This window comes from Heterocephalus glaber, unplaced genomic scaffold (assembly GCF_053883595.1).
Source record: "Heterocephalus glaber isolate CG9 unplaced genomic scaffold, H.glaber_assembly_v1.0 deba00001481, whole genome shotgun sequence".
NCBI classification, from domain to species: domain Eukaryota; kingdom Metazoa; phylum Chordata; class Mammalia; order Rodentia; family Bathyergidae; genus Heterocephalus; species Heterocephalus glaber.
The window spans coordinates 54,299,092-54,311,716 of record NW_028258317.1 but is presented as its reverse complement, the minus strand read 5'-3'; positions in this window follow the sequence as shown (position 1 = coordinate 54,311,716).

Here is a 12,625-nt window from a genome sequence, read left to right as displayed (position 1 = left end):
TGGTTTTTGTGGGTTGGTAATGATACAAACACTTGGGAGTAATTCAAAGCTTTGCTTTTGCGAGTTCAATAATTCCATCTCCACTTAGAAATGAAATGTTAGTTTTTTTTTAAAGCAGCTAAATAATGCATGGAGTGATGGGATGAGGAGAGTATTGCTAAAATTCACATCAAAAAGCATACTCTATCACATCACTCGATTCTCAAGAGCTGTTCCATTAGTGCCCCTTTAACATGTAATATTTCCCAATTAAATGTGTTGGTAAGAATTATTCATTTTAATAATTAAAGAGCTTCCCCAGCTCCCTGAAGAGCGTTACCATGGAGGCCCAGCTCCGCTGCTGGGAATAATCACAGCACGCTAATGTAAGGAGAGGGTGACAGTTGAATGCTAGTATAGCCAAGGAGCAAAATTTACTTGAGCTTCTGTCAATGCCTGGGCCCTGGGACACCATGAAGTGACCTTTTTGCTATAGTAGTTGTGATGTGGGTTAGTTTTATGGCCATTATGGAACAAAAAGTTTATCAACTGCTGTGCATTGACTCTGTTTTGAGATACTCTAGAATAATATGAAAAGGCTTTTTGCTGTCTTCAATAATTCTTATCTACTAGACAGTGATTCCCATATTGGGTTTTGTGATACCTTAGGGCTGCTATGAAATTCTCCAAACAAAATTTTCTTTCATTTTAATTTAAAATAAATAAGTGGCCTTGTGGCTTTTAAGAAAACTTTTTTTGATGTAAAAGAAAACTTTTTTTTCTGACGTAAAAGAAAACTTTGAGAAGGGACTATAATCAAATGCAATGGTGATCAGTGCTTTGTAGCATTGAGTTGAATGTGGGTCTTTGAGTAATAGTGAAACAGTGTCTTCTTGAGTATAAATGCTAGTAAACGTAACCACAGCATTAGGGAATTGATAATTCCCAAACACTTAAATTTCAATAAGAAAGTTCTATAGTACAATAAACCAAAGACTCCAACCCATTACTGAAAATAATGATAAGAATAAAGGAATAAAGGTAACAATATACCACCACTACCTGCTCTTCTCCTGGTGATCATATTAATAAAATAGCTTATGCCAAAAAAGTACTTTCCATGGAGCACTGTTCTAAGTGCATTGGAGAAATTGATTCATTTAACTATGATTTACAAAGATCAGGTCCTTGCTTCCCGTACTTTGCTAACTATACCATGGCTGTAGCTATGTTTACATGTATAAGCACTACCCCTAGTCTAATATTGTTTTGTGACTGGTCAGTACTACCTGCCTTTTAAGCCACTCTTGCTTTTATTCCTTTGATTGTTACAACAAACCACTGAGATAAATAGAGCAATTTTTTATGTTAATTATAGAAACATGATGAGATTTTCCAGTATGAATTCCTAGCATTTTCAAGTTGAAAGTGTTTTGCAGATATTTTTTTTATTAACTAGTGAGAAAATTGATTTACAGTTTCATGATTTGTTTTGTTTTCTAAGCCATCCTTTCTTGGCTTTCTTCGATAAGAGGCAGTTTTGCATAAAAGTTACTCAGAAACACTCCAAGAACAACGTGGCTTCTTTAAAGGGTTTTCATTATTTCTTATCTTGGGTTAACCTGGAAAGTGGAAACAATGAAACATGGCAGGAAAGGGACAGAGGGCTGATGGGAAGAAGGGTGACTTAGCTTTGGGTTCAGATACCTGCTTGGGAAAGGACAGAACAGAGCACCGGATTTCAAGCTGTCATTGTCCCATGGTGGAGTGGCTTTCTCAGTTTTTGTCTACCTTTGGGAGTAGTCCTGATGTAGTCAGGATGTGTGAAGGCATGACCAGAAGCCTGGACTTTGGGAACCAGCTGTCCACCACTCCTTCCTGAGTGGATCTGATTCTCTCTCTGTCAGCAGCCTTGCCACCATCTTCTCCGTAATCCAGAGACCGTCTTGACAGATGGCTCTTACATGGAATTATAATTGCCTTTGTTTCTCAGGGAGCTTTTTTAGTCCTCCAACTTATAGTTGACATTTTAGCTAGATCTTTCTCTATTATTGTGCTATCATGATATAATAAGAAATATATATTCGATCTTTGGCCCCAGTTCCTGACATGAAGTTCCTAAAACCCTGGTAGTTTTCCAGTTGGTAGAAGCATCTTTTATTGTTCATGATAAGCCCCATTTAACCATACCTAAGTTTATGCTTTCCAGGCTCCAAGACAGTTTCAAGGTGGGCCCTGGTAGTTAGAGGAACCAGCTCTGTGATGATAGGGAACTTTCAGTTTCCAATTCCCTGATCTCCAGGGGCTGGAGATTGAATTAATCAATGATCAATGATTTAATTAGCCATGCCTACCTTATGGAGCCCCCATAAAACCCCTAAGCAATGGGATTCCGAGAGGTTCTGCGTTGGAGAACTCATTGTGCTAGGAGGTTGGCATGTCCAGAGGGCAGAGGAGCATGACACACTCTTCCCTTATATTTTGCCTAATGTGCCTCTTTCCTTTGGCTGTTCCTCAGTTGTATTCTTTCTTAAAACAAAACAAAACAACAAAAGCCCAATAAATGTATGTAAAGCATTTTTCTGACCTCTGTGGGGCATTTTATAATCTTTGAGAGGGAAGTCATGGAAAAGCCTGATTTTTAATCAACTGGGCAGAAGTGTGAGTGATAGGAAATTGTTGGCCTCTGAAGTGAGGTGAACCTTGTAAGACTGAGCCTTTAACCTGCAGACTCTGTGCTGTCTCCAAGTAATTAGTGTCAGAATTGAATTGAATGTAGAGACCCAACTGGTATCTGGAGAGTTAGACAATTGGTTAACATGGAAAAAATCTTCACCTATTTGATGTGAGAAGTGTCATTAGAAGAGAAAACCAGGTTATAGTAATGATCAGCATATAGACATATGCTAGTGATTTTCACATGCAGTGAGTGCTATACACAACTATTAATAAGTTTCAATACAACAACATATACAAAGTGTTTATAGCACCCTGAACTGAAGCTAGAGTCATTTTTAAATAAATAGAAAGAGAGAGACACCCCTTTTGGTTTGTCCTTTAAACCCCTCTGCATCTCAGTCATGTTGTTTTGCATATTCCAAGATAATTATGGCTTTTTACTTATCTGACTGACTTAATTAGGGCACATTTACTTGAAAGGAATAAAATTCTTTCTAAAATAAATTAAGTCTCAACAAATTAGTGATTAATTTTAAGTACACAAAGACGAATTTCAAGGTAATCCACAGGTAGGAAATGAACTACAACTTCTTATGGAGCTGGGTCTTGAAATATTAAGTCAAGGTATGGACTCTCTTAATTTTTCTTTTCAGAATCCATTGTGTTTGGTGTCTCCTATTCCTGGAGCATCTCTAGACTGTCTTTTGTTACTCACATGGCCTATTTTGGTCATTTAATTTTCTTTATTGTAATTATTAGTGCATATAAATTGTACAAAAGAAGAGGTTTCATTATGAAATTTCCAAATATACCTATGATGTGTTTTGATCATGTTCACACTCTTTACTACTCCTTACCTCAGTTCCTTTCCCCTTCCCTAATAATCCTACTTTTATTCCATGTATGAGAGAAAATGTGCAATATTTGTCTAACTTAGGCTCATTTCAATTAACATGATCATCTCCAGTTCCATACATTTTCCTGAAAGTGATATGATTTAATATAGACAACAAACTCAGGAGATATCATACTGAATTGGGAAAAATTGAAAGCATTTCCTTTAAAATAAAAAAGAAGACAAAGGGGCCTACTCTTACCACTGTTATTCAGTATAGTACTGGAAACTTTAGTAATCAGGCAAGGGAAAGAAATAAAAGGGGCACAAATATGAAAGAAGGAAGTCAAATTATGCCTATTTGCAAATAGTATGGTTCTATACCTACAAAACTCTAAAAAGTGAACCAAAAGCCTCTTAGAACTGATAAATACAGTCAAGTGTTAGGATAAAAAAAAAATCAACATACAAAAATCAATATCTTCCCTTTACATGACTAATGACCCATCAGTTCTCATAAAGGGGAAAGTTCTTCAAAACTGAAAAGAGAATTTAGATTCTGGGTGCTCAAATAGAAAAGCAAAGGACCTAAATAAAATAACAAGCAGCCACTGTACTCAGTGATCTATGAATATACATAGTCAATTTTGAGTGAGATAAGCTTGCCTAGACCAGTTCACTATGGCCAGTAAGGCAAGATTCTTTCTACATAGAGCTGGGTTTTCCTGGGTTGCAGGTTGATTCTTTCTTCTCTAAGAAGTGGGATGTGAAATCATTCCTTGGGTAATCCTGGTGCCAGCTCATAAGTGGAATCTTGAAGTTACATAGGTACATAATGGTCTTTTAATGACTCATATCCTGTGCTCCCCATCTCAGATTATTTGGTAATTTACCACTGGTTACATTAATACATCTACAGTATATATTTATATTTATATGCCTTCTTGGGACAGCAAAAGTACTTTGGGGCATTTTATAGCTTTATGGACTTAGACGTTTTCCAGTCTGATTCTTTTTCCTGGTAAGATAAAATGGATAAATTTAAGACTACTCCTTAACTGGACATCTGAAATTATATCTCCTAATATTCACCAAATTGTGGCTAGTGCAACAACCCTTTGAAACTTAAAAAACATTTGGCAAATACCATATATGAGAACCCCTACCTAGATGTTTCTTTCTTTGTTTAAAATTAATTTTATTGGTCCATTTTAAGTATACAATATAATGACATTCATCATTGGAAATTTGCACCTTGACATAATCTCTCTTGGTTCTTATTTTTTCCCCCTTCCCCTGCCCTCCTTTCAACCCCTCCATGCCTCCCTATTTACAAAGACTTTGTTTCCATTTTTTCCTTTTTCTCATATTAATTCCATTCCCTTCTTTCCTTTCCCCTACCCCTCCCACTTCCCCTTCCCCTTGGCACTTTTTCTTCCTATTTCACATTATCTATTATACTTTCAGTCCTTATTTACACTTTCAGTTTCTCACACTAGAGAAACTATTCAGTATTTACACGTGTGTCCTATTTATTTCACTTAAGAGTATTGCCTCAATGTGCATCCATTTAGCTATAAATGTCTCTAATTTCTCATTTTTATGGCTGAGTAGTACTGCATTCTATAAAAAACCCACATTTTCTTTATCCAGTCTCCAGTTGATGGACAAGTGGGCTGCTTCCAAGTTTTAGCTATTACAAATTGTACTGCTGTGAACATGGGTACACATATATCACTGTGGTATGATTCTTTTAATTCTTTGGGGAAGATCCCCAGCAGGGGAATGGCTGGGTCAAATGGGACTTCCAGTTCTACTTCTTTGAGGTATCTCCATGCTGATTTCTACAGTGGTTGCACCAGTCTACACTCCCACCAGCAGTGGAACAGGGTTCCTCTTTCCCCGCAGCCCTGCCAGCATTGTTATTTCCTGGGGTGAGGTGGAATCTCAGTGTTGTTTTCATTTGCATCTCTCTAATGACCAGTGATGTTGAACATTATTTCATATGTTTATTTGCTATTTCTACTTCTTTGTCTGAGAAATGTCTGTTCATTTCAGATGCCCATTTTTGGGTCTTTATATTTGGGAGGTCTGATTTTTTAAAGTTTTTTATAGATTTTAGATAGTAGACCTTTGAGGAACATGAGGTGAAAATGTTTTCCCACATTGTAGGTTGTCTCTTCACACTGTTGGTGGTTTCACTTGCTGTGCAGAAGCTTTTTAATAAAAAGAGATGCCACTTGTTGATTGTTCGTGGTAGTTCACAGGCAACTGAGGTTTTGTTTATAAAATCTTTTCCTACACCAATGTCTTCAAGAGTTATACCTAACCTCTGTTCCAGCTGGTTCAGCATTTTTATTTTTATGGAAAAATAATCTTTAATCCATTTCAATTTTAGTTTATTGCATGGTGAGAGATATAGGTCTAGTTTTAATCTTTGGCAAGTTGAAACCCAATTTTTCCAGTACCATTTATTAAAGAGGCTATCTTTCCTCCAGTGAGGGTGTTTGGCTCCTTTGTGGAAGATGATGTGGCTGAGTGTGTCTGGAGTTGTTTCTGCACCTTCTAATCTGTTCCACTGATCCTCAGGTCTGTTTCTTTGCCAGTACCATGCTTTTTTTTTTTTTTTTTTTTTTTAATCACAATTGCTTTGTAGTATAGTTTCAAGTTGGGGATCACCCTAGTGTCTTATGTGGCATCTTAATCTGATTTTACTAAAATGTTTAAATGAAACCCAAACTAATTAAACATCATTTTATGTTGATATCTGGGTGGATCATAGAGTCAGTCACCCTGCCTGATACTTTCATACAGACACACATGCACACAGACTTACTGCTGCAGCCTTCAATGCCTCTCTTCTCTTCAGACTTCCATGAATGACTCTACCCAAGTTTGTAGGATGATTTCTGTGACTATCTTTCCCTGAGTTGTCAGAATCCACATCCTCAGTATTGGCAAGTAGCAAAACTCCGAGGCAGCCTGCCATTAGTGACACTGACCGGATGCAAGTGTTCCTAGGATGGATGATGCTTAAAGGTCCCCTCGCCACATTAAAATCAAATACAAAAATCTCAGCATTTCACCCTGAGGGTGGGATCTTCTATTCAATTCTATTTGCTGAAGAGAATGTAAGGAGAAGTAAGCACAGAAAAAGCGCTCCTCAGACAGTAGGAAAGTTCAGGCTCGAGCCTTTCTTGCCAGCTGAGGACAGAAGGCCAGAGAAGAGGGCTCCTGGCCTTGATGTCAGCTTCTCCAGTTTCGCTCTCTGGTGAAAGTCTGGCAGCAAGTCATGAAGACTCCACCATACATGACATGCTTGCTCGATAGTACCTGGGAGAGAAAGGCCAAGGTCACCTAGAAAGCTTTGCTGTGCTCACCACAAAGGCACTTGGTCCCTCCCAGTTTGCAGCTGTCATGCGCATATCTAGGTGTTTCTGAGATAGGTGAAGCATGAAACTGGAAAAAAGGGTTTGAAAAGTTAAAATTCCACTAAAGATCTATCATGATACATTTTGTTCACTCAAAAATATATATTGGGTGTTTATTATATGCTTAGCACTGTATCAAACTTTACTTAAGTTAATTTTCTTATTTTAAGGAGTGTAGCTCATGATAAATTCGAGTAAATTTCTCTCAGTGAGAGTCAAATAATTACTCAATAAAAGCCACATAGAGCCATACATGATAAAAGACATATATAGCTTTGTGTTTTTAACTTGATAGTTTGGATATCTGGGATTCAAGTATGAGGAGACTGGATATGTATCTCAACATTATAGCAACTATCCCAAGAGAATTTTCAATTTTTTAATTTCATAAAAATTCAGAAGTTGAGTATGGTGGTACACACCTGTAATTCTAGTATTCTGGGTGGCTGAGGCAGGTGGATTGCATGTTTGACCCAGACTAGGCAACTTAGTGACTTAGTGAGACTGTCTCAAAATAAAAATAAAAATGGCTTGAGATACAGCTCAGTGAAAGGCCCTGGGTTCCATCCCCAGTGCAGCCACACACACACACACACACACACACACACACACACACACATACACACTATAGATCTATATATCGCTATGTATATATATATATGTATATGTGTATATATGTATGTATCTTTCTATATCTATGTCTGTATCTATATCTGATACTGTTTTTGGAGTTTTGGTTTGGTTTTGGGGCCTGAATTTTAACAAGTACAACTTGCTGTTTGCTCTGAATTGGTAAATGGTGCCAGGGACAACAGTCATCTTTAATGTTACTGTTATTTGTGTTTTAGAGAAGCAAAAAGAAAGATCACGGGAAATGCCCAAGTTAACCAGAAATAAAAGGAGAGTATAAGAAGCAAAACACAAGTAAGAATAGATATTATATGAAAACCCCATAATGGTGAGGTTAAAGAGTAATAGAATGACTTTCTTACTTACCTGAAGTTAGATTTAAAAATCATGAGGCTAGGATTTTAAATGTGAAAATATTTAGACCCTGGAAGGAAAATGGAGATGTTTAAGCATGGGCAAGTAGGTAAAAAATATCAACAATTTACTTTGTTATCATCTATTTTATTAATTGTCATGATCTACATCTGGATCAAATCTCTTCTGAAGATTTGTTGCATCTTAGATGCTGTAGTTGTATTTGAAAAATAATGACAGCATTATGTCGTAGGAGAGATTACTGCTAAAGTTTTGCTTAACAACATGATTGTATGTGAAATAAATCATGCTTGTTTATATTATTTTGATAAAGAAGACATATGACGGCATGTGAAGTAGTTCAGCTACCATTCAACTGAATTCTCAAAAGCAAAGATTCTCTTTCCCTGTAGGGCCAGACAGTGAATAGCTTAGTGGTTGAGGGTTTGGTGGTTACTGTCACCTCTGCCTTTATACCTCAAAAGTAGCCATGGGAATGAATGACCGTGATTGTGTTTCAATAAAATTTTATTGATGAACACTGAAATTTGAATTCATGTAACTTCATGTGTTGCACACATTGTTCATCTTTTGATTTTTTTTAACCATTAAAAAATACAAAATCTATTCCTAGGGTTACAGTCTATACAAAAACAGGTGGTGGCCAGATTTGGTGCATGGGCTATAGTTTACCAAGCCTGACTTAAAATATCCCCTCCTGAGGCCCGCCATTCCATCAGTAAGTGTGCATAGATACTGGGGAGCAGCTGCGTGGTCCAGACCAGTGGGGCTGCAGGCGGATCTCAGGCAGGGCTCTGCCCTGTCCCCAGAGGCTCCTGCAAACCTGTCCAAGCTGAAGACTCACCCAGAGAAGAACTGCACAGGCACACAAGCTTTATCCAGAGGCCCACCATACCACTGGCCACAGCCAAGGACCTACCTGGAAAAGAGCCACACAGGCATACAAGCAATACCCAGATACCATTGATAAGTGCCTGGAGACACTAGCCAAGGCCTGTGCAGACAATAGGAACTGGGGTCCATAGCCCCCAGCCAAAGACCTTCCCAGACAACACCTACATAGGGGTCTGAGCGAGAGGCACACCTAGATACCATCCCAAGTGTGCACAGGCTCCAGACAGAAGCCTGCCCAGACAACAGGTCAGCTCAGGGATCCAGAATGCCACCACTCTAAAGCCAGGAATTGGTGAGCAGCAGAGTAAAGGCTGCTTGGTGGCTTGTTGAGAATTCAAGACCAATGGGTGAGCAAAAAGTCACCTCAAAAAAGGCACAGAAGGCTGAGTCTGTTGAAATAAGAAGACACGTAAATAAGTCTCAAAACCAGACTTTCAGATCACCTAAGGCAACTCCAAAGGGCAATGAGATGGAACAATCTAATACTCAACAACCTGGACTCCCTGAACTGGCAACAAAAGAGGACCTGGAAAAAAATGAAATCAGAAATAATTTCTCAGATAACAGCAGAGATTGTGCCCATACTACAAGACATAATTAATAAATCTAGAGTAGACACAGATTTAAAAAAAAGAGGAGCTGAGGAACATGATGGAATCCCAACATAGGAAACAAACAGAATCCATAATATAGATTTCCAGGAGATTAAAAACTCCATTGAAAGTTTACACAGCAGAATGAGCCAGTGCGAGGACAGAATTTCAGGTATAGAAGATAGGATTACAATTAGTGACCAGGAAAAGAAAAATTTCTTAAAAATAGTAAGGGATCACGAGAAATCAATCCAGCAGCTGCTAGGTGATGCAAAGAAGAATAACATAAGACTGATTGGAGTCAATGAGGAAACAGGAGAGAGTGTAGATGACATAAAAAGAACTGTTCACAGAAGTGATGGCAGAAAACTTCCCAAGGGGGGTAAAAGAACTTGACATACAGATAAGTGAGGCATATAGGACTCCAACTAGCCTTGATCAAAAAAAAAAAATCTACCCATAGGCATATAATTGTTAAGATTCCAGAAACCCAACAGAAGAACAAAATTCTACAAGCAGTTAGAGAAAAGAAACAAATCACATACAAAGGAAAGCCCATCAGAATCACAGCAGACTTCGCAACAGGCAAGAAGAGATTGGAGTGATGTATTTCAAGCCCTAAAGGAAAACAACCTCCAACCCAGACTGATATACTCTGCAAAACTCTCTTTCAAAATTGATGCAGAAATAAGATACTTTCATGATACACAGCACCTTAGGAACTTCATGAATACCAAACCAGCACTTCAAAAATTTTAGACAATATCCTAGCAAAGGACAATGAGGATCACAACCCTAGGAAGCCCAGAAGAATGACTCCATTGGGCATGACAAGAAATTAAATGCAAAGGGGGACAATCTAACAAAAAGAAAAAATCATGACAATGATAACTCAATACGTATCAGTTAACATCAATGTTAATGGTCTCAATTCACCAATCAAAAAAAATAGCCTTGCAGAATGGGTCAAGAAGCAAGATCCAACAATATGCTGCATACAAGAAACACACTTAATTCAAAAAGAAACTCATAGACTGAAAGTTAAAGGGTTGAAAACAATACTCCATGTGACAGGAATGTGAAAAAAAAATCAGGAGAAGCTATCCTCTTTGAAGATCAAGTGGATTTCAAGCCAACACTAATTAAGAGAGACAAAGAAGAACACTACATCCTTGTAAAGGGAATAATCCTAGAAGAAGAGATGATAATCATTAATATCTATGCACCAAACACTAGTGAGCCCAACTATATAAAACAAATACAAATGGACATGAAAAATCATATAAGCACTAATACAGTAGTAGTGGGGGACCTCAATACCCCCCTGTCACAATTAAATAGATCAACTAAAGAAAAAGTAAGCAATGAAATACTAGAACTCAATAAAATTCTTGAACAAATGGAAGTTGGAGGGGAAAAGGAAAGGTAAGAAGGAAAAGGGAAAATTATGAGAAAAGAAAAAATGAAAATGAAGTGTTTGTAAGTAGGGAAGGGTGGAGGGGGTGAAGGGAGGACAGGGAATGGGGAAAAAAAAAAGAACCAAGATACATTATGTACAGGTACAAGTACCCAATGATAAATATAAACATGTTGTATACTTAAAATGTTCCAATAAAAGAATTTAAGCAAAAAAAAAAAAAAGGAATTTAAGAAAATCAGACCTCCCAAATTTAAAGACCCAATCCAAAAATGGGCATCTGAAATGAACAGACATTTCTCAGACAAAGAAGTAGAAATTGAAAATAAACATATAAAAAAATGTTCAAAATCACTGGTCATTTGAGAGATGCAGATGAAAACAACACTGAGATTCCATCTCACCCCAGAAAGAATGGCTGGCTGCTATCATGAAATCAGCCAATAACAGATGCTGGCAGGGCTATGGGGAAAAAGGAACACTGCTCCACTGCTGGTGGCATTGTTGACTGGTGCAACCACTGTGGAAATCAGTATGGAGATACTTGAAAGAACTAGGACTGGAAGTCCCATTTGACCCAGCTATTCCCCTGCTGGGTATCTTCCCCAAAGAATTAAAAGAATCATACCACAGTGATATATGTGCACCCATGTTCATAGCAGCACAATTTGTGATAGCTAAAACTTGGAAAAAGCCTAAATGCCCATCAACTGGACACTGGATAAAGAAAATGTGTTTTGTTTTTTAAAAAAATAAAATGGAGTATTACTCAGCCATAAAGAATTAGAAATTAGAGACATTTATAGCTAAATGGATGTATATTGAGGTGATACTCTCAAGTGAAATAAATAGGACACACGTGTAGATACTGAATAGTTTCTCTAGTGTGAGAAACTGAAAGTGTAAATAAGGACAAAAAGGTATCATAGATAATGTAAAACAGGAAGAAAAGGTGCAAAGGGGAAGTGGGAGGGGTAGGGGAAAGAAAAGAAGGGAATGGAATTAATATAAGAAAAAGAAAAAATGGAAACAAAGTCTTTGTAGATAGGGAGGGGTGCAGGGGTTGATGGGAGGGCAGAGGAAGGAGGAAAAATAAGAACCAAGAGAGACTATGTAAAGGTACAAATTTCCAATGATGTATGTCATTATATTGTATACCTTAATGTACTAATAAAATTAAGTAAAATGTCCCCTCTTTCACTTTTCTCATGGTTTCCAAACCAATTAGGGTTAAATACATTGTTTTTCATGAGGCATATCCCATCTTCTGATACATCACAACTTTGTTTTAAAATATTACAGTGTAATCACACTCTTCTTTTCTCATCTTTTCCACATTTTAAAGAAAAATTCCTAACCCCTCCTTTTCCCTTTTCATTTCAAATCTGATTTGTATGTGACATATATAATCTTCTTTGGAAGAGATATTTACCATGACTCAGACAATCCTTCTGTTTGCTCTTGGTTTCTTATTCTTGAAATGAGAGAATACAAATTTTAGTCCCAGATGAATAAGAGGGGAAAAAAAAGTAAATGGAGTTGAGCATCAGCCAAACTGCAGGGTTTGCATAAGATGCCCAACTGATTTCCCTTGGCTTTGTCTGCTCTATTAATTTTCTGCCAGTTGCTTATTTTCTCACAAATCTTATACATCCTGTACAAAGCAAGAGCAGTGAAAGCTCATACTTGAACTAGATAAGCAGAAAGAACTTAGTCATTTTTATCATAATAACAGGACATTTTTATTTATTTTTAGTTATTTTATTGGTACATTTTAGGTATACAATTCGTT